The sequence below is a fragment of the Mytilus galloprovincialis genome, chromosome 4 (assembly GCF_965363235.1).
Source record: "Mytilus galloprovincialis chromosome 4, xbMytGall1.hap1.1, whole genome shotgun sequence".
Lineage (NCBI taxonomy): Eukaryota > Metazoa > Mollusca > Bivalvia > Mytilida > Mytilidae > Mytilus > Mytilus galloprovincialis.
This window is the reverse complement of record NC_134841.1, coordinates 48794084-48815473: the sequence shown is the minus strand read 5'-3', so window position 1 is coordinate 48815473 and position 21390 is coordinate 48794084. Positions and strand designations below refer to the sequence as shown.

The following is a 21390-nucleotide window of genomic DNA, read 5'->3' as shown; positions in this document are numbered from 1 at the left end:
TTCGAGTTATGTTCCGGTTTTGATTTTGTTAAGAGTTTGTCTTAGAAAATGTACTCAAATAATCAGTTTTTCATAATTTTTTGTCATGTTTGAAGATATGGATCATATGATATTTGGTATATATTTTTTCATGGCAAACTACAGATCAAGTTTGATTCCCTTGTTCCAGACTGCTGATTTTGTGCAGAGATATGGAGATATAGAGATGACAAAGTCCAAAGCTCCAGATCATCTCCAACCTTCAAAAATGACAAAGTCCAAACCTCCATACCATCTCCGACTTACAAAAATGACAAAGTCCCAAACTCCGAATAATCTCTAAGAGCTCTGACCTATAAAAACGACAAAGTCCAAAACTCTGGACAATCTCCGACGTATAAAAATGACACAGTACAAAATTCCAAACTATCTCCGACCTATAAAAATGGCAAAGTCAAAAGCTCCGAGCTTTTTCCAAACCATAAATTGACAAAGTACAAATTTCCAAACATTTTCCAAGCTAAAAAAAAAATAAGTACAAATCACTGAATTATGTAGGTCGGAACGGCTTATTCTCATTTCACCTTAGCTGTCAAAATAATTATACAAAATTATTCCCAGTTTGCCTTAGTACAAATTTCCAGGTACATAATAATTAACTAAGGCGAAATGGGAGCTTCTGTAAACATTGTAATTAAGTTATGTTTTGTTGGTATTGCAATTAGTTATTATTTGTTATTTTGATGTCAAATTCTACCATGAAATATTATTTATATTTGGTGTCCCACTTTTTAAATAATTCTTTTTTATAGTTGCTTTTCCTTTTCTGATTTTTTTTTTACTCATGTGTTATATTTTGTAAATAAAATCTTATTAGATATGACAAATTGTATATGGATATTTTATATTTCAATGAATAGATAAAGACAAATATAATACTATCATACTTCCATAACAAATATTTATTTTTTGAATCAGCACTGAATATTTTATATTTCAATGAATAGATAAAGACAAATATAATACTATCATACTTCCATAACAAATATTTATTTTTTGAATCAGCACTGAATTCAAAACACAATTTTAAATTTGCATACTAATAGAGAAAATGTACATGTTATAATTAGTAGCATGAGAAAAAAGCACTAATATAACATAAGAATTATTTCTATGAGATTCCTATATAGTTTATATTGGGAAAAACAAGTCACTGATATACACATTTGAATATTCAAAGTTCATTTACTTTCTAAGTTTGAGGATGAAAGATGCTGCATCACCATACTGAATATAGTCAGTTGTACCATTGTGTCGGGTTTCCTTCAAAGTTGTGAATCTTTCTTCTATTTCTCTATACTGCTTTGCCTTTCTCCTCATTTTTGTACATAAAAAAGGCCGTTAGTTTTCTTGTTTGAATTGTTTTACATCGTCATTTCGGTGCATTTTATAGCTGACCATACGGTAAGGGCTTTGCTCATTGTTGAAGGCTGTACGGTCAGTTTGGTTTCTTGTGGAGAGTTGTCTCATTGGCAATTATACCACATCTTCTTTTTTTTATATTTTTACATGTATTATCTTTTATATTATAATAAACACAATTTAAAAAAACAATATTATTTTATTTAGTTTATTAAAGTTTCTGTAATATATGTAAACAAGTTTGTGGGAATACATTTTGTTTTTTCTTTTTTAACTCTTTGTGTTGCACAATGTGAAGGATAATTGACTGATTATTAAGAATTTAATATTGCATAAAATTTATACAATTAAATTTATATTAAATTAAGCATGAAAGAAGCAACTTTCCTACTAACTCATGTTTTATTATGGATTTTTTTCTTTTAAAACCATAAAAATGGTCACTTTTATCAAAAATAATAATTTAAGAGAAACAATTCACTAATTAAATGTTGTTAAAATTGCTATAAAAACACAGAGGTTTAATTTGTTTATTTAATATTTTTATCTAAATTCACATTTCGCCTTAGTTCAATTCCCATCTGGCCTTAGTATATTTTTTACCTTTTTTACCTGGAATTCACAGCTAAGGCGAAATGAGAACACACCGTCGGAACTACAAGCTCACAGCTCAGAATTCCGACCTTAGCTTGGAATCTCCTGCTAGAGGTATGAGTCTCAGAATGCTTGTTTATATATAACTAGCTCAAAATTCCTAACCTGGCTGAGTAACAGCAGCTATAAACACATACGTTTGGGAGTCCCTTTTGATCCTGCTTTCTGGTATGGCTTCTTTATAAGGAAGTCCAAGACCTTCCAGAAAATCAAGATGAAGTACAGAAGTACAGCTATTGTTACATGTACATCTTAATAAATACCCTTTCTTTCTATTTAGATTTTGGGAAATCTGATTTTAATCTTAAATCAGACATCCAAACTTTACCAAATTTTAAAGATCCAATCAAGTATGTGTTTAAAAGATTTTAGGTGTTAAGATAATTCTCCTTTAACACTACAACAACTTCATAACCATAATGGCCTGATCAGGTGATTTAATCAGGTGACATGATTCCAACATGGTCATTCATCAGGCCATATTCTAATTACTATGGATAGATTTGAATGTTAAAAAAAAAGAGGATTTGGTATTTTTTTAATGTCTGATTTTTTTGAAAAATGTGATGTCAGATGAGGCAGCTTAGATCATTTCATTCTGTAGATATTATAAAATAATCTTTAAGGTGTTTTACGTATTAAGGTTATTATGCTCAATGTAAAACATTACTTTAAATAAGGAGGCAATAGTCAGGAGGTTGACAAACTTTAAGGCTTACATGGAGCTAATCTTTTAACTGACAGGTGTGTCTGGAAAATTGATATATTCTAGTTCCTTGTCAGACATGTAAAAGAGCATTCACATTTTGCAGACCAATAAATATTGATACAGTTATAAAGAATGATGTTCAAATATGTAGGTTTATAACATGTTTTAAAAATTGTATGACGTCTTTGGTTTTCATTGTAGGAAGATGACAAGATCAGCATTGTACAACGTTTTCACATAGGTGAGTACCAAGTTTGTAAAATTGTAGTGTTTGGGAATCAAAAAATTAAACTGTTTGAATGTATACTGCTGTCTATCAAATGATATACCGTACTGATTTTTTCCTAACTTTGTAATATCTTATTAATAATTACGACTTGAATATTAGTGTAAGAATTGTATTTAGTGAAAATATTAGTAAGTTGTTGCAAATTGTGTTTGCATCATAGACATGGTTGTTCTAATTGTCAAATTTAAAAGTGGCAAACTTCATACTAGTACTTGGCAGTTTTCAGAGAAATATCACATAACAATGTTATGTTACAAAAACATTGTTGATGTTATTTTATACTTTAATGAAATAAATACTGTAAATTCAGAAATTATTGTGTACGTTCATTATTGCAATTTTTGAAGAATGAAAAAAATTTGAGATAATAAATATTGAATTTACAATACAGTATTGAAAATGTCAAGTCCTCAAAGAAGTCATTGCATTAAGCAATAAAAAAAGCTGTAAATTAAAATAATTCCATTCCAATTGAAATAATAGCCTGTTTATACTTTTGTCTTTGAAACCTTGAATGAAGAAGGGCAGGAAAGATTGACCTAAGGATTAGTAACGCTATTGGATAAAGAAAGCTGTCTAGAGAGAATTAGTTTTATACTTACATTAAATCATTTGATAATCTAAATGACTAAACATTGTCAGTTTCAATTATTTTAACTTCTATCTTTTGTTAATAATTTTGCTAAAGGTTCTAGCTTCAAGTAACAATGTGTCAAATTTCAAAGTTATTCTGCACACGTCTCAATAATCTATTGGGATGTTGGCTGTTACATATAAGGAGTTATGTCCCTTGGGAATAGGATAATCAACAAATTTGATGGTTTCTGGATAACTCTAGAAGGTTTTTAGCAAAATTTGTATAACAATGAGATTAGTGTATAGTCCAAATTGGCCAATGAGTTCTAAAACTAAAGATATAAATAATTATAAGACTTCTTGAGGTCAATATACAATAGACTGGTATTTATTTAGTATCCCAGGTTCTAAAGAGGGTAGACCTATATATATAGGCTAAGGGAAATAGTCAGTACGTTTGTAGCAACCATTTTCATGAATAGATTGTAACCTTGTAGGTTACATGGACTGCTTCCAATCTGTATCAGGAAAAAGCTTAAAATACGAAACTTGACTTTAACAAGCTCATAACTAATTTTTAGAGTTATCTGCCTGAACCAAGGTCTACCTAATTTTGTTAAATGACATTAAGCCTGGCATATAAATATTGATAAATTTAAGATCAAAGAGTAGGAAATGATTGTAAAAGAAACAACTATCCTGTAAAAGGACTAAAAGACAGGTGCTTGACTCAACAGATTGGTACTAAGCACTAAAACTACGTTACTAATTGAATTGTTTTATATTAGTGATTTCGGGGTCTTTTATAGCTGACTATGTGGAATGGACTTTGCTCATTGCTGAAGGCTGTACAATAACCTATAGCTGTTAATTTCTGTGTCATTTGGTCTCTTTTGGAGAGTTGACTCATTGGCGATCATACCACATCTTCTTTTTTATAATAAAAAGACCCTTTCAAAAGTCACAAAGTGCCTATCAGAAAGAGTCCCAGTGCCTGAAAACTTGTTCAAGCCAACTTTATCTTCATTATTATATGTTTAACAGTATGCTGATTGATATCTCCAAGAGTTATGGTTCTTTAGAATAGGAAAACATTAACATTTGGTGGATGGTTGTTTTCAGCTGTTCATTAGTGATCGGCTCTAAAATATCTAGCCAAGCAAAAAATACTATTTTATATGATGAAAATTCACAAACATGTAGTTAATCAAGTTTGTGTAGTTTGGAATATTTGTAGATTTATTGAATTCTCAATTATATTATTGAAAACTACAATACAAAAAAAAGTCACAGTGGAAAAAAATTTGAAGCTTAATTTCTTGTCATAATACTATTGTGAATAAACGCACCACCCATTGCCATAGGATTGATTTAATTCAGAGCATCCTTTTTTAGTCAATATATTGACAAAAAAAACCCAACACCTTCAATTAACTTTGATTGAAGATTATTCAAGGATCAATTCCTATTTAGGCGGAAAGTTTTTTTTAAGTATTTAGGTCAATTTTAAGGACAAAATGGATTTTGCAGTTGTAGGTACTTCAGACATTCACAGTTCATTGGGTAAATATTACAAAGTTTTTCTCTGGTAATTTATTGATCTCTTATTTCAATAGAATGTTCTACAATATATAATGCACCCAATTTGTTAATTCAAAGATTTTAGTTTCACTCTAACTTCTGATCTCATTTTAAGAGATGTCTAGAATACTTTATTCTTAATCTTGAGTTTGAGTTTGAGTTTCTTAGCTGAAGACTCAAAATCTTCTTTTGGAAATATAGTTCATTTTCTCCCATAATTCAGCTATTTTACTGGCCAATGTTAATGTTCGTTATATCATATGGACATGATGATAAAAAAAGGAGTGAAGAAATGAAATCTGATATGATTTAATTTATTAATCAAAAGTCATTAAAATAAAAGTTCATATCTCAAAATACATTGATAAGATATTACATATACAAAAATATAATTTGTGACGTCAAGTTTTGTTATTTTATATCTTTGCATGGCGTAAATGATTATTATTATTAATCATTGTCGACAATTCATCAATTTTTTGTACTTTGGTTTCATTGATCGTAAAAAGATACTGTCATTCAATGAAATTGAAGATTTTTTTTTTAATAAAGAGTGAAGGATTTGGGTTCTGATTTTTCTTGGTTTATTGAAATAGACAGGAACCAAATAGCTAAGGTAAGGCTTTATTTGTTATCTAGATTTTAGGTCCCACTGGTTGATTAAAAGTCGGCAAATCTTATTAATTGTCAACTGACCATGAAAAATGGTAATGATTTTTTTTATTAATGAAGATTTATAACATAATTAATTTATTGATTTGGGGATAGTATTTGCAGGTGTTGCCGCCTGCTCCTAGGGATTCTTTGCCATAAATTTTAGTACTTCTCATGCTTTATGAATTATTTTGTGTAGTTTTATGTAAAAGACACATTTTTTGCAAGAGTGACACATGAAAGTCATTATTTTGCATGAATATGACAAAAAAAAGTCTGGCGGAACACATGATATTAAAAGCTCTTATTATAGTAATATTGCAATGGTAAGCAGATCACATGAAATTACAATCGCTAATTATAGTAATAATGCAATGGTAAGCAGAACACATGAAGTTACAAGCGCTAATTATAGTAATGTTACAATTATAAGTGCAGGATACAAGATTCTGACAAAACAATAAACAGGATTCAGAATTCTGACAAAACAATAAGTGGGATATTTGGGATCAGTCCCCCCCCCCCCCCCCCCCTCCTCAAACTAGTATTGCATTAAATAATTATACAAAAGAACAATTTCTTTAAACATCATGATACCTGTAGAAATAAAATACTGAATATTGTAGTGTCCAATTCTGTTAACTAAGCTATGAATGTTCATATGGCATGACGTTGGTTTTAAGTTACAGACACTTTACAAATCAATGTATACCGGTAAATCATGATAGCATGCAAATTTATGCTCTTCTACATTATATTTATATAACTTTGTTTGTAAGCAATATCAAACATTGGATGAAAGATTTATATGTTTGAGGTATACAGTAGAACGGGTGTCTTTTTACATCTTGGATTGTGTAATATCAGAACACCATTGGTCTATATCCTGTATAAAATATGCAAATTTTGGTAAATTATTATCATAAATTTGTTTTTTAAAGCTGTTTAAGCCTTAAAAGCTTAACGAAGAAACTTTTAAGTGTTAAAGCAAATCTTTAAAAAGATAAAACAATTTTTTTTTCAAGTTTGACATATAAGGGGAGATAACTAAAATAACATTACTTTTATAAAGAAATGTGTAGGAAATTTGTCTGTTCGTTTTTTAACAACAGACTAGTCCCTTAGCCCCAACTTTGTTTTTATTTTCAGAAAGCACATGTTAGGAACTATCATGTCATTTTATCTATAAAAAAAATTAACCCCTACTTCATACATTTTTGAAAAAAGCTTAATATAAACCACATTCTGGCAAATTATCAAAATATGGTCTTATTTTTTTATTTAGCCCATTGAGATGAAAACTTTACTTTCAATAAAATCTTGTGTAATGTATAAACTGTCATCTAATATTCGGGGAAATATTCAAAAAAATCTTGAAAATATTTATAATCTTTCACTGGTATTATTTAAAAAAAAAATCTTTTTCACATCTTTTAAATAGTTGTTGTATGCTTAATTTTCTCCTAGATAGTGAAAATCTGTGTCTTGCTGTTGCAATAATTGGATTTTGATCTCTTTAAGGAGATGTTGTTAAATCACTGCATGATCTTGGTGACACAGAAGGAATAAGCTGATTGTCAGATAATTAGTTGTAAATTTTCACCATTGATATAGTCTTTAGCTGTAATTATTATTCTATACGAAAGTTGCATGAAAGATTTATACTGATCACCAATAGAAATGCATCAGCTCTATAATTTGGGGTTCAAGCATTTTATTGCTATCTGAAATCATTTTTAAGTACAAGTATTACTATTGATTTCATAAAAAAATATCAACTATTAGTCATTAAGCAGCATAAATTATTTGAATTAAGGTACATAACTCTGGATTTTTGTGTTGTTTGAATGTTGTCATATTGTTATATACCTTTCTTCTCAAAAATTGCAACAGAAAAAATAGAATTTTTATAAGTTGCATGTGCCTTTCCTGTAATAAATGTTAATTTATATATTTTCAACACCTGTTCATATATGTAATAACTTAACTAAATTTTCTTGATCTGGAAAGTGAAAATATGTCAGACACCTACATTCCATTTTCTGATCTTTTGAATTACACGTGCTGGACATGCTTAACACAACGAAAAAAGTGGCAACATCACATGCATTCTTGTTATTATATTTCACTTGTTTCTGACCGGTACATGAAAGGTCTTGGAACCATCTATTTGCAAGTTAAAATTTGTTTTGTAAGTTTTAATTAACATAATCAGGTTTTACCATTCAGTTGGACTTATCTTGAAAGTGAGTTGAAACATTCAAATTGTAGTCCTGAAAAAAAAAAATGATGAAAAGTTACAAATATAAGAAGACACCAGGGAAGCAATAAAAAAATGTCATGAACAAGGAAAGAAGAACAAGATTATGACTATAACAAAAACGAAAAATATTTATAGTCTCATGCAACATGGAAATTCCATAAATGTCATTCAAACCATTATTGTATCTAAAGCTTTTAGCTTTACAATTGATTAAGAACTATTTGTTAAATAGTCTCTATGATAGTATCAACCTTCTAATCTATGGAAAACACAAGCCCTGCAACAATGTATACGTATTATATGATCTTTTGTATGGAGAGAATTTAAAATGATTTAGATTGTTTCCTCCATTATGAAGAAATTTGATTTTTCCAGTAAGCTAAATTACTTCCTTGTTCATTATGTTCTTTTGAAAAGATTATTCCTTTTGTCATCTGAAAACCCAGATTATAAAACTATGGATCCTCAATACATGCAATGAAATGTGAGATTTTTGTAATAGTAATTTGTCCATTATGATTTATTAGTATTTTAAAAGAGATATAGATAAACTCAAACAATATTGGTAAAGTAGACAAATCTTTTCTTCTGGTATCCTGTTTCTGTCACAACTAAATGGTAAAAATATACAATATTATGTCCTTTCACAAGAAATATGATCATATTCAAATTACTGTTTATGTCACAATTTTCTGCCATTTCAGGGTTCATGTCTGAAGTCAATATTCTATATGAAAAATGAAAGATAATGGCTAAGAATTTGAAAACTTAAATAAATTTATATGAGCCACTACATGTCAAAAAGGTACACAAAGTTTTTTGTTACAGGACACGTTAAAGGAAGTTAAAACATTTTCGAAAATGGATTTTATCCGTAAAAATTGGTATTAATGTAAACAATCATAAAATGGTAAATTCTGTCTTGAAATAGTCAGTTAAACTAGAGAAGACGTTGAAATATCTGAATTTTTGTACTTTTTTTACCTGGAACAATGCTCTACTGAGCCAAAATAAAACCATTTTACTACATCATTGAGAGAAAAGTTCAACAATTTTCATCGTCCTATACTTAAAAGCTTAAAGAAAGGAAAACAACAGTTAAAGGTAAGGGAAAATGCAAAAATGATTTCATCTAGAGCTGTTGAAGTGAAAATTTAATTTAGATAAGTTATTTTATATTATATAAATCAACCTTCCTTGGACAGGATTTGAATAGATGCACACATAAAACTGCACTAATTTCTGCTTTGTAAGCAAGAGTCTTATCCCAACTGCTAAAATGAAAGGTGTGTATACCTTACAACTATTAATTGATCAGTGAAGAAAATTAACAGTGTTTAATGGAACACACTATTCACTACCAACAATTAGGCATGCACACTTTGAGGATTCGTGAAATTTTTCATTTTTAGTACCTTTTTGCATGGACTGGCTCATATCATAGTGTTTTATATTTACTATTTTCCTAAATATAATTTTTTTTTTTTACTAGTCTAAGATACAAAACAAGAGAGAAGCTTTTTGAGCATTGCTTTTCTTCCTGGTTCCCAGGTTAAAAAAAATATCTATAAATTAGATAATTTTTTTTCAATGTACTTTTAAAATTTATATTGTTATACATTTTTATTATCAATCACTGATTTTAAGAACTGTGAAGAACTTTAATTCTTTGATTTATAATGGGCATATGCACTGAATATATATTGCAATTGATGATTTTGATAAACTCAAGCAGCATGCATATATCTACATGTGAAATCATAAATATGTATTGACAATAACTGAGGGTAGATAAATATAATAAAGTTTGTGAATATTGAATCAATAAGTAAAAAGTCAAATCACAAAAATATTGAACTTTAATTAAAATTCTTCACAGAAAGTCCTTAATCAAAAAGAGTTATAAAAAAATCTGAGGACCTACTCATGAACCACTCCTACATTGAAATCAAGCACATACTTAAATCCCACTTACCCTTGGTCTGAGGACAAACATTTGCATGTTTTAACATTATACATCGATATAACTTAAATCAGTAATATACAGTCTTGTATGTAACCTTTGATAAGAAATAAATCAGATCTTACAAGGAGATATGCTCTTCATGTTTATGAATAAGCTTACTGTTTCTTGTATTATCCTTGCATATTTTTACCAGTCGACTAAAATGTTTTTCCAAGTACTTATTTGAAATTATTTCTTCAAATCATTTTGTTAGAAGTTGTTAGAATGCTGCAAGTGCAGTGGGCTAAATAGACAGAAACATTCCACTAGTTAATTAGTCTGAAGACATGGCAATATAAAATGAAAAATTCTATTATATTTGTGGAGAGAACAGAAATTGTTTTTTTGTAATGAAAAAGAACTTAGCCAGTTGAAGGACACCTCCCGGTGTGGGAGTTTCTCGCTGCATTGAAGACCTATTGGTGACCTTCTGCTGTTTTCTGCTCTTTGGTTGGGTTGTTGTCTCTTATTCTCAATTTTATAAATGATAAAGAAAAATATCTATGTCTTGTCTAAAAATTGTAACTGTTGTCTTGTGTATTCCCTGCTACTGCTATTTAGATTATTGCGATTGTCTTGATGAGAAAATTTGAGGTGGCATTTTCCATGAATACAAATTAAAAAAAAACTCTGTTTTTGTTTATTAATATGCATACATGTATGACGTTAATTTACAAATTGGTTCTTGTAAATGATATTAAAAAGATCATTTTGTCAATCTAATTCTGATTCTGTTAACATCATGATATTAGCATCATCAAAGATTCACCAATAGACCATTGATACAGAATTATTTGAGTAGAAATCTCAGAATTTTTTGTCTTTCATTCATTATTTAAGATCTTGCATGTCTGTTACAAAAGTCATGCAATTTATTCTCTGAAATATTTATTTTGATTGTCTGCAAGCAATCTCAGCTCTGTTGAATTGCTGGAATCTACTGGTTGCTCAAAGAAAGCTAAAAAACTGTTTTTTTGGCATGCATATTTTGTAAGTTCTATGATTTGGATTTAAAAAAAAAAAGATGAATGTGAAAAAATTTAAAGTTAATCAGAAACAAAAAGGTTAGTAACTTGAATAGATACTTACATTGACATTTTCTGAAGTCAGTCAGTTCAGTGTGTACATTGACAGCCTTATGTAGCATATTGGCACATTATGTTTCCGATCTTATATTTTTATTTCAATGATTTGACTTAGGTTACTTAAAACTAAACATAAACTAAAATATAAAACTTCTAGCATGTAAAAAGGGGTTAGTTAATACTAGCATCCACAATACATTGTACCTTTTAACCACTGCATGACTCAATTTAAACAAATTTAACAGATTTTTTATTTATAAAATTCCATGTTGCATTTTTTTTTTTAATTATGTGTATTTTATTAATCTGTCTACACTTACATGTTCTAGTTTTTATAGATTTTCATCTTTTTAATTTGGCTGCAGTTATTCCTTTCAATTTATTGATATATATGATATATTAAAAAGGGAGATATGGGAAATATATGTCAATATGAAAGCAATCCTACATCACAAACAACCAAAAACATCTAGTAAGAGATCATCATTATGCCATACAGAATGTCTATATAATATATCACTCTTTTAATTATCCTGAAAGTTGATAATAAAACAACACCAAAATCTCCAAATAACTAAAAAAATGTCTAATAATGCAACAACTGACATTATTGCTGATGGCATTTTAAATTTAAAATGTTATATCAACATAGACAATTTTTATGTTCAACTTGAAGGATAAATTTAAGAATGTTCAAGTATACTTCTTGTACTTTCAATTTTATGCAGTTAATCTTTTTAGGTTAGGATTATTTTACGACATATATACTGTGTGACTATATAATGTGTCCATAATATGGCCATAAAGCTTTGGAAATATTTGTTCCCCTAGGAATTTTGATTTGTATATAAAATCAATATTGGAATAAATGTCAGATAAAACATTTATAGACATAGAACATTTAGAATGAACTGACTTATAAATCTATAGACATTTCTGTATATCAAAATAGATCTTTCTATCCTTTTTAATATCATAATTGTCTTTGGGAATTGCTTGCTCCTTGATGAGTGGATGTACTTTGATCAAGGCTAATTATGATCTGGGATTCACAATTTTTAACACATTTTTTTTTCTATTCGACAATTGAATATCTTTGTTATTTTTATCAGAAGTTTGGTAATTTTAAAGGATTTCCCCCCAAAAATATAGGCCTTTTTTGTTATTAACAATGTTTTTTCACACAATCCAGAGTACTGTTTATTAGAAATGAATATATAACATTTTAGAGTAACTCCCCTTTCCATTTTGTCTTCCCGTGAAGCAGGAAGAAAAATTCAATTGGATTCAACATGTGTTTAGTCAGGTAAAACAATAAACTCTGAAGAGTATGTTAGTGGAAAACCTGTGCTCAATCAGGGTAACTATTTATTTTGATATTTGTAACTAATTATTTAGTGATGTCAGATGGAAATTTTAATTGGTTAAGATAATATGCATTGTTTATGCATTGTTATTTTTCTATTTAGGTCACATGTTCCATTCATGTGAAATTAATTTGTAGGTGTCATCTAAAAATACATTAAATGAGGAAGAGGCAAATTTGAGATTTTTAGATATTGACTGTTTAACAGTTGGACAATAAAGCCATAATGTTTGTTATAGACTCTGATGTTAAAATGTTAAACTATATATTTACTGCATTATGTACAATTGATGATACATGTTATGCTTTGAATTTATGCAGACCAATCTTTTAAGCTAACCTGGCCTAAAAAAGGTTAAGCAACAAGTTGAATAAGCTATGGCCATGGTCCTTCTGCTGTCATCATTAAACTTTACACATAAAATTGTTATCTTTAGAACTGTAAACTGCACTGTGAATCATACTGATTAGACCGTTGGTTTTTCCATTTGAATGTTTTCACACTAGTAATTTTGAGGCCCTTTTATAGCTTGCTGTTTGGTGTGAGTCAAGGTTCCGTGTTGAAGGGGTTACCTTGACCTATAATGGTTTACTTATATAAATAGTTACATGGATGGGGAGTTGTCTTATTGGCACTCATACCACATCTTCCTATCTTTATTGGCAAAAATAAAGGTGTTTTATAAGAAATCTACATTTGTACTTTTCATGACATAGATGTAGGTAATTGCCCTGAAGTACTCTGGAGAAGATACAGATGGTGCAACTAAGAACCAAAAAACAATGACAGCATGATGACCAAAAGTAATCTGAAATTAGGAAAAGTGGACAGGATATATATATAGCTGCTATGACAATTGAAAATATCCATGATCTAAATGTACACACTGAAATAAAAAAAAAAAAAAAAAAAATGGAGAGCAAACTCTCACAATTGAGTTTTAAATTAAAGTATCACTTTCTGAAAACTAATAAAATTTAGGTATCAAATTGTTTTGATTCAGAAAATTTATGTTGAAGGGGTATGTAAATTTAATTCAATTTATTTTAGATTTATTTCAAAAAATCAATTTACTCTTACCCAAGGTATCTGGGCTATCAGCTATTGCTTGCTATTGTTAAATTATTGTAAATAATAGATTTATTGACTTTAAATGGGTTTTAAATTCAACTGTTTGAAATTATTGATAACAATTTAATTTAAAGTTTGTGTTTTTCACTGGAATTTAATAATCTTGTTTGATAAATGCAACACAAGCTTGCAGCATGCATGCTGCAAACACATCTTTATTTTTGGTTACAAGATGCTCGCAGCAAGCTAGTAGATGATTATATTACTTTCTGCATGCATGCTCAAGCAAGCTTCAATGTACAGTACACATGTACATTGATGTACAGTAGTTGTCTTTTGTTTATGTAATTTATATGTGTTTTTCGTTTCTCATTTTTTATATAGATTAGACGATTGGTTTTCCCGTTTGAATGGTTTTACACTTGTAATTTTGGGGCCCTTTATAGCTTGTTGTTTGGTGTGAGCCAAGGCTCCGTGTTGAAGACTGTACCTTGACCTATTATGGTTTATTTTTATAAATTGTTATTTGGATTGAGAGTTGTCTCATTCACGAGGCACTCATACCACATCTTCCTATATCTATCAAGTCAATGACTGCAGGAAAGTCTACAGGGATTACAAAACTTATTTTGACTGATATAGTGCAACCTGCCTAATCCCACACCTGAGTATTCCAACATCCTGCTTTATCCGACACATTTTCAGGATCTGAAAATATGCCTATTCTTGCAACAAAACCCCTGTCAAAATGCAACCATGGTTGACCATGGTTACCATCGCTAACCATTGATAACCATGGTCAAACCATGGTTGACTGTGCTTAAAACCATGGTTAACCATGGTTAACCATGATTGTGACCATGGTCAACATCTGACCATGGTTGACCATGCTCTATTTAACCATGGTTAACCATGGTTTTCCACGTTTGTGACCATGGTAAACATCTGACCATGGTTGACCATGGTCTAATCAACCATGGTCAATTTGACAACCATGGTCTAATCAACCATGGTCTTGCACCTGACCATGGTCAACTTGACAACATGGACCATGGTGAATAAATATTGATCTGGATTATACCCATGGGAATTTATAACAAATTGTAAATTACTTTGAGACTTTCAATATTAAAAAATCGTGCTCATTTTTTCAGTGGTACAATGTTATTGACAATTTTTAATTTCTTTCTTCCCAAGAGGTAAATTGTGACCTTTCATGATTATTTCAATAACAATATATTCTCTATACATTTTAAAACACGCATAAACTGAGCAGTAAAGCTATAGTGGCAGAGAATGCTAGTTACAGTCGGGTCAAATTTGGGACTTACAAACTTTTACAAACTGGAAGTTGGAACTTACTTTCGATCAGTATTCCTTGTTTTTTAACAGTTGTACGCTGTCATTTAACGATGTATTTCTTTCTTCCAAAGACGTTATTTCTGACTTTCTCTCCAAGTTCATGAATCTGCCTTTCTTTATCATTATACGGCATATTTTAAGAACTTGAAAACATTTCAGAGTGATATCTTTAGTCTTTATTGTTTATGTTTATCCCCCAACCGGAAACACATGCGACGTCATGATCAATTATTATCACCAACCGTTAACAATGATTCACTCAGTGCGAAACATTTAAATGACTTGGAACAAACGTCACGTGATCTCAGTAAAGTTATTTCGCGCTTTAAAAATCAAGTGAAGGATTTGATGTCCAGTGTTGTCACGTAAAGAAGATTTGTTATCAGATAAGTACATTCACAGGAAATCTGTTTGATATTTTGTTTAAAAGATGTAAAAATTGTTACAGTATTTGATTTGGCTTTCATTAATTGAACACATGCCACCTGAAATGGGTCTTTAAATTTTTTTGTCAGTGTCAGTTATCCATATCAACATAAATTTTATATTTAATTGTTTTTAATTCCAGGTGTCACTAATAAAACTGTACAATATGAAAATTTTGTTAATGGTAAAATAATTTACACAATCATTCTTTTGTTTGAAAGGTAAACCAAAAAAAAAAGGGGGGGGGGTACAATTATTTGTTTAAACAAAAACATGTTCATAATGTTTATTTTGTTGGGTGTTTTTATTATTGAAAATTTGCAAAAGAAGATAAAACATTTTTGATCCTTAAAATCTGTTATTGTATACAAATTATCAAGAACAATTGATTCTTTGTGGAAAATTTTATGTTCTTGCAGGTGGAAACTGCTTTGCATTTTATGGATGAACATTTCTGCAAGGGTAGCTTTAAAGAGTTTCATGCAATTTAGCATTTGTTGGTAGTCCTGACACAAAAAGGAAGAGAAGTATACAGGCTCCATAACAAGTAGACTAACTGTTTCAAGATAATTGAAGATTGATTTGACAAGAATGTAAAATGGCCAACCATGGTTTAATGGAGATGGTTGACCATGGTTGACTCATTAATAACCATGGTTGACCATGGTTGGAACCACAGTTGACCATGGTTCGAACCACGGTTGACCATGGTTGTAACCATGGTTGACCATGGTTCCTACCATGGTTGACCATGGTTCTAACAATGGTCAACCATGGTCATTAAAACCATGGTTAACCATGGTCGGCCAATTAACAATTTTGTCAAACCATGGTCAACCATGGTCATACAACCATGGTTGACCATGGTTAACCATGGTTCTAACCATGGTTCAAACTGCACATTGACAGGGGAAACAACCTGAGTATTCTGACACCCTGCTTTAATCTGATATTTTTTAACACAGGTTACACCGTATAATTATGCAGCAGGGGATTATTCATGGTTATCATCTTTCAATCTGTATTTTCAACCCTGTTGGCTAAGATAATTTGATATGCTTATCATATTCATATTGAACATAGAAACGTTGCAGCCAGAAACTAGACAATATCTGTCTCATTAGGAACTATAAAATTAATCAATTGTTTTTACATTATTTTATTATGAAAGGCAACAACTAGATCCTTTAGTTTTATGGCATATGAAGACATTTAAATGTATGTGTGTCTTTATTTAGAATAGTTAATTCAACACCTATAGAATATTCTAAAAATTAAAATGCAGACAATTAAAAAAATAAAGCTATGATGTTTATCAAGGTTGGTCACAGAAATCAGTCAACGAAATTAAAATAAGGGGTTTAACTGATAGCACACTTATAAAATTCCTAGAAAACAGATTTTGCTTGTCACCTTTAAAATGTATTTACTTGTAAAAGTTCTATGGATATATATTTCTTTAGAATTGTTTTCTCTGAATTTCATCTGCCATTAAAGAACTTTTTACAATTTTTTTTAAACATATATATATATATATGCATGTATCAGACTACATGATAATTTTTAAAGTAAGTTTATAAATCCATTAAAGAAATGAACTCTAAAAATTGTCTTATGGCAATTCTTTCTCCTATGAGCAGTAGTATCATTATCAATACTTTTTTTTTAAGTAAACCTTTATTTGTTTCCATTGAATGTGATTTGTATGGTATTATTATGTACATGACTGCACTGGTGAGTCCAATTGTACATGTCCAAAGTATCATTATAAAGGAAATTGACATTTTGTTTTGATTTTGATGAAATTAAACCCACAAACCCATAAAATTGAACCTTTTTTGACTTCTGCTTGTATTTTTAAACCAGAAGTAATGTGAAGTTGATATTTCATCCTATAATTAACTTTTTCAAGGATACATTTTATTGGTTAGGAATTCCGTCTTGACAATTTGAATGTATGTCAGTTTGATAATGATTGGGGTCATGTTCTAATTTTAAAATTCATTAGAAGTCCAAACCTGGCCTTTTGGTCTGTGTAACTTCTGTTGGATTGTTTGATAGATTTTGATGAAACCAAAGTTAAAAAGTTATAAATGTTACTTTTATACTGTTTGAAGATGTCCAGAAAATAAGAGACATATATACCTTAAAAGGTTTAAATGAACTTTTATAGCTGACTATGAGGTGTGGGCTTTGCTCATTGTTGAAGGCCGTATAGTGATCTATAGTTGTTAATTTCTGTGTCATTTTGGTCTCTTGTGGAGAGTTGTCTCATTGGCAATCATACCACATCTGTTTAATATTTCCCATTCTTTGTGCAGGGTGTGGCTATTTAAGAGTGAGAGAGGATAGATTAATAATACTATATATGACTCAATCTCATTTGATTAGTATCATCATTGATATGCATGAGGATGCGTTACCATTTGATGTTTTTTCACATCCATTGCTCCTGTTTTTTTAATCCCCTCTTAAAAAATCATGCAACAGAAACAAATCAAATTTGAAATGACAGATTCTTATAAGAAGAGTTAACTTCGTGCAAACGTGTTGTGTTCAATATATAGATTTCTCAGATTATGTAGCTTTTCTGTATGGATTAGAAACACATATTTCAATAACTTACCGGTAATTTAAAATACGTAGGTGACACATGCTTTTCATGGAAAAAATCACATCAAATTTATTTCATGTTTTTTTTAATCCAAGATTGGGGAAACAAAATTAAAAAAAACGTTACAGTTGAAACAGAAAAAAATTTATGCAGAATTTTTTAATAACTTTAATAGCATAACATACAATCCACAGTCTTTTTTGTGAACATACTACTTTTCTATTCATGGCACAATCATGTGGAGTGTTAACATTTGACAAATTATGGAAGATGATTGTGTGGACAAAACTTTGTCGAACTCAAGAACTTGACTTTACATGGTCATACAGGATCATTTGATTAGTTTGAATATGATTTATTTATCTCACAGACAGATGTAATAACAGTTCTGTAAATACATTGGTAATACATTGAAAGACTGATTAATTGTACCAGTTGTTTGCCTTATGTCCAGTGGCAACTATTTCATTCATAATCAGAAGAGGAGAACAAATAAACAGGTATATAAAATGTAGGTTTTGTATAGTGGGCTTACAGAGATGAAGGGCATGAAAGGGTTATAAATAGCAGTCTTCTATATAAGAAGTACCAATTTCTTTGAAAAAATCTATTTTGGGACCCTTTATAGTTTGCTGCTCAGTGTGAGTCATTAGGCTCTGTGTTGAAGGACGTACCTTGACCATTAATGGTTTACTTTTATAAATTGTTACTTGGATGGAGAGTTGTCTCATTGGCACGCATAACACATCTTCCTATTTCTATTTACTAGTATTTGTATTTTTTAGAAGTAAATGGCTTGCTACTGCATAAAATTTAATATATGATATTAAGAAACATCCCAGATATGAAGAGGAAAAACATGAAGCTAAAAGGCCTCACAAACTAGTATGACCCTTGAAAAAGAAAAACTTAAACTCAGTGAAAATTAACAACTTCAATGTAGTAAATTGATGGTAACATTATATATTTTTAGGTCTCCCTTAGGCCAAATAAAAAAGTATGTGTGGTTCCAGTTACATCTGAAAAAAAGTTAGGGTAGGTAGGTAGGGATTTTTTTTTATTTTATGTTTTTTTTTTACATTTGTCTATTGGAGCAACATTCTGACTTTAATAGTGCTTAATGAAAAATGACAATAAAATCTTTAGGGTAGGCTATTTTTAAGCCGAAAAAGTAGGGACGGTAGGGTAACTGGAACCACACGTATATTTTTATTTGGCCTTAGCAGCAATACTTGATTATTTTGAGTTCATTTTTGAAATTTTATAGCTTCTGTTTATTTGTTTGTATTGGATATACTTTATAGTATAAAGGATTCTCAGATTGTTTGTTGTCTTTGATGGTTGTTAAGTTTATTTGCTTTCTCAAAACCTCCCACACTTTTAGCTATTTCATCATTTATAGGAGAATTTCATGTGATAAATGTTCCTAACAGGTCAAAATTTAGAGTTTTCTTTCCCAGACTGTTTTGGTGTCTCTAAGGTCACTTGATTGTTGTTTCAAAACAACCTTAGAGGATCAATCTTTATTTGTCTATATTTTTGAAATCCCCCAAAATGACCTTTAAAATCTTAATAAAAAAGTCAGCAATGGTCTCAAGCTGAACTCTAATTAACATTTATGATTTAAAGATAATTTGGATTCACCTCAGTGGTTTCATTTCTAAACCTTATTAATATTTAAATGGCCTTCGTTTATTTTTTATATGTCAATTGATCGTTTTGGTCAAACAAAAACCCATACTATCAGATTATTGTTAAATATACACAGCCGTTACCAATGTGTTGAGTTCTATGAGTTTAAAAACTAGTACTATATTCTGACTGGTCGAAACTACATTCAGAAGACTTCCAGAAAGTCAAGGATTAAAAGAAATGATATATAAGAGTATTAACTGGAAAGTGATTTGATCCTGTGTTGATAAAACTGTGATAAATTTCTTGCTTTGGTAAGCTGTGTTGTAAATTTATACAATAATTAGAAGTACATGATATAGATTTAATTCTATTGATAAAATTATTCAAATAGTGAAAATGAGCAGTCTTATTTTAAAGTGTATAGCAAAGGATTTATATTTGCAAGTTGTTGTAGGGGTAGTTGTAGAGATTTTAAAACAAAGTGGTAGGGTCAATTTCTCCTGAATTTATTTTGCACCTGGGTCATTTTAAATGTCTTTTTCAATTTTAACTTAAATTCACTGTATCACAGATGTGTTTAGTCTGTTTAAGTTCTATAAATCTTAAAAAATCAAGATTGAAAATCAGAATTATAAGTTTGCTTTTATTTAAAAAATTTGCAGGGCATCATGTTGTATATTACTTTAACATGATTAATAAATGGTCAATGAGTGAATTTTTTTACCGCCAATATTCTATTGGTAATTCTATACAAAATAATTTAAATTTGAATGAAAACCATCTTTGGTCAATGGTCCTTCAATTATATTTGATTAAATGGTATTGCTAAGGAATGGCGTGTCAGGTCATAAACTGTACCTCAATTTCTGTGTAAAAGTTCAATTGTGAAATACAGGTTGACTTCAACAAAAAAGTTAACTTTTTTAATATAATTAGTAATAATTTTATTTGCAAAATACACCCATATGGGTCAAGCAAACACAAAATACAACATTTAATACAGACAGTGAAGAATTACAAATATAAACATAAAAAAAACATAGTTATAAATGGTAATTAATGTAACCTTTGATGGACATGGACCTCATTTTCGCAATTCTTAAGATTGCTTTATAAAGTCACCAATTTCTTTTGACAGACAGAGTTTGTATAGTGTGAATTCATTGTTATTTGTTAGATACCAATTTTCGTTGGTTTCATGGGTACAGATGAACCACAAATTCAAATGTTCAACGAATAATATATTTTCAATAGTCTTTGTATACAGAGATTGGCAAAACATGAAATCAAATATCCACGAATGTGCAAACTTTCTGCAACCACGAAAATTGATACCCTCGAAAATGAATCCACAGTAACATAAATTGTCAAAGTTGAGGTAACAAATTTTGATGGATTTTTAGAGTAAAAAAAAAAAAGGCTTGAAGATTATCATAATCATTGGGCAGGTAATTATAATTAATATTATGATAAAAGTCTAGGAGTTTATGGCACTTTCAACAATATAAAATATTTATTGTAAATGATTTCTAATAATTATGTTATGTAGATTGAAATGACCATATTACACCTGTAAGGGGTGTCATTACTAATTAATGTTACATTCTGTGACATAAAGTGTTCTGGTGGGATTTAAAGTATCTATTTAATTATATGTTTTGCCATTAATTAGTTATTTCTTATTACTTATTTATCAAT

The 21390-nt window shown here is 29.7% G+C and overlaps 1 protein-coding gene across 6 annotated transcripts in view; it reads left to right on the top strand.

Annotated features, from left to right (window-relative positions):
* The window catches only part of LOC143072323 (uncharacterized), a 78060-nt gene that overhangs the window by 11868 nt on the left and 44802 nt on the right, over positions 1-21390 (top strand). For 2 of the 6 annotated variants that reach the window (XM_076247209.1, XM_076247208.1), the window contains exon 3: positions 2966-3005. The gene's annotated coding sequence lies outside the window, so the exon portion shown is untranslated. Of the gene's footprint in view, positions 1-2965; positions 3006-12469; positions 12578-19840; positions 20016-21390 lie in introns of those variants that run through there. The other 4 variants (XM_076247210.1, XM_076247215.1, XM_076247211.1 and 1 more) reach the window with 4 other exon arrangements.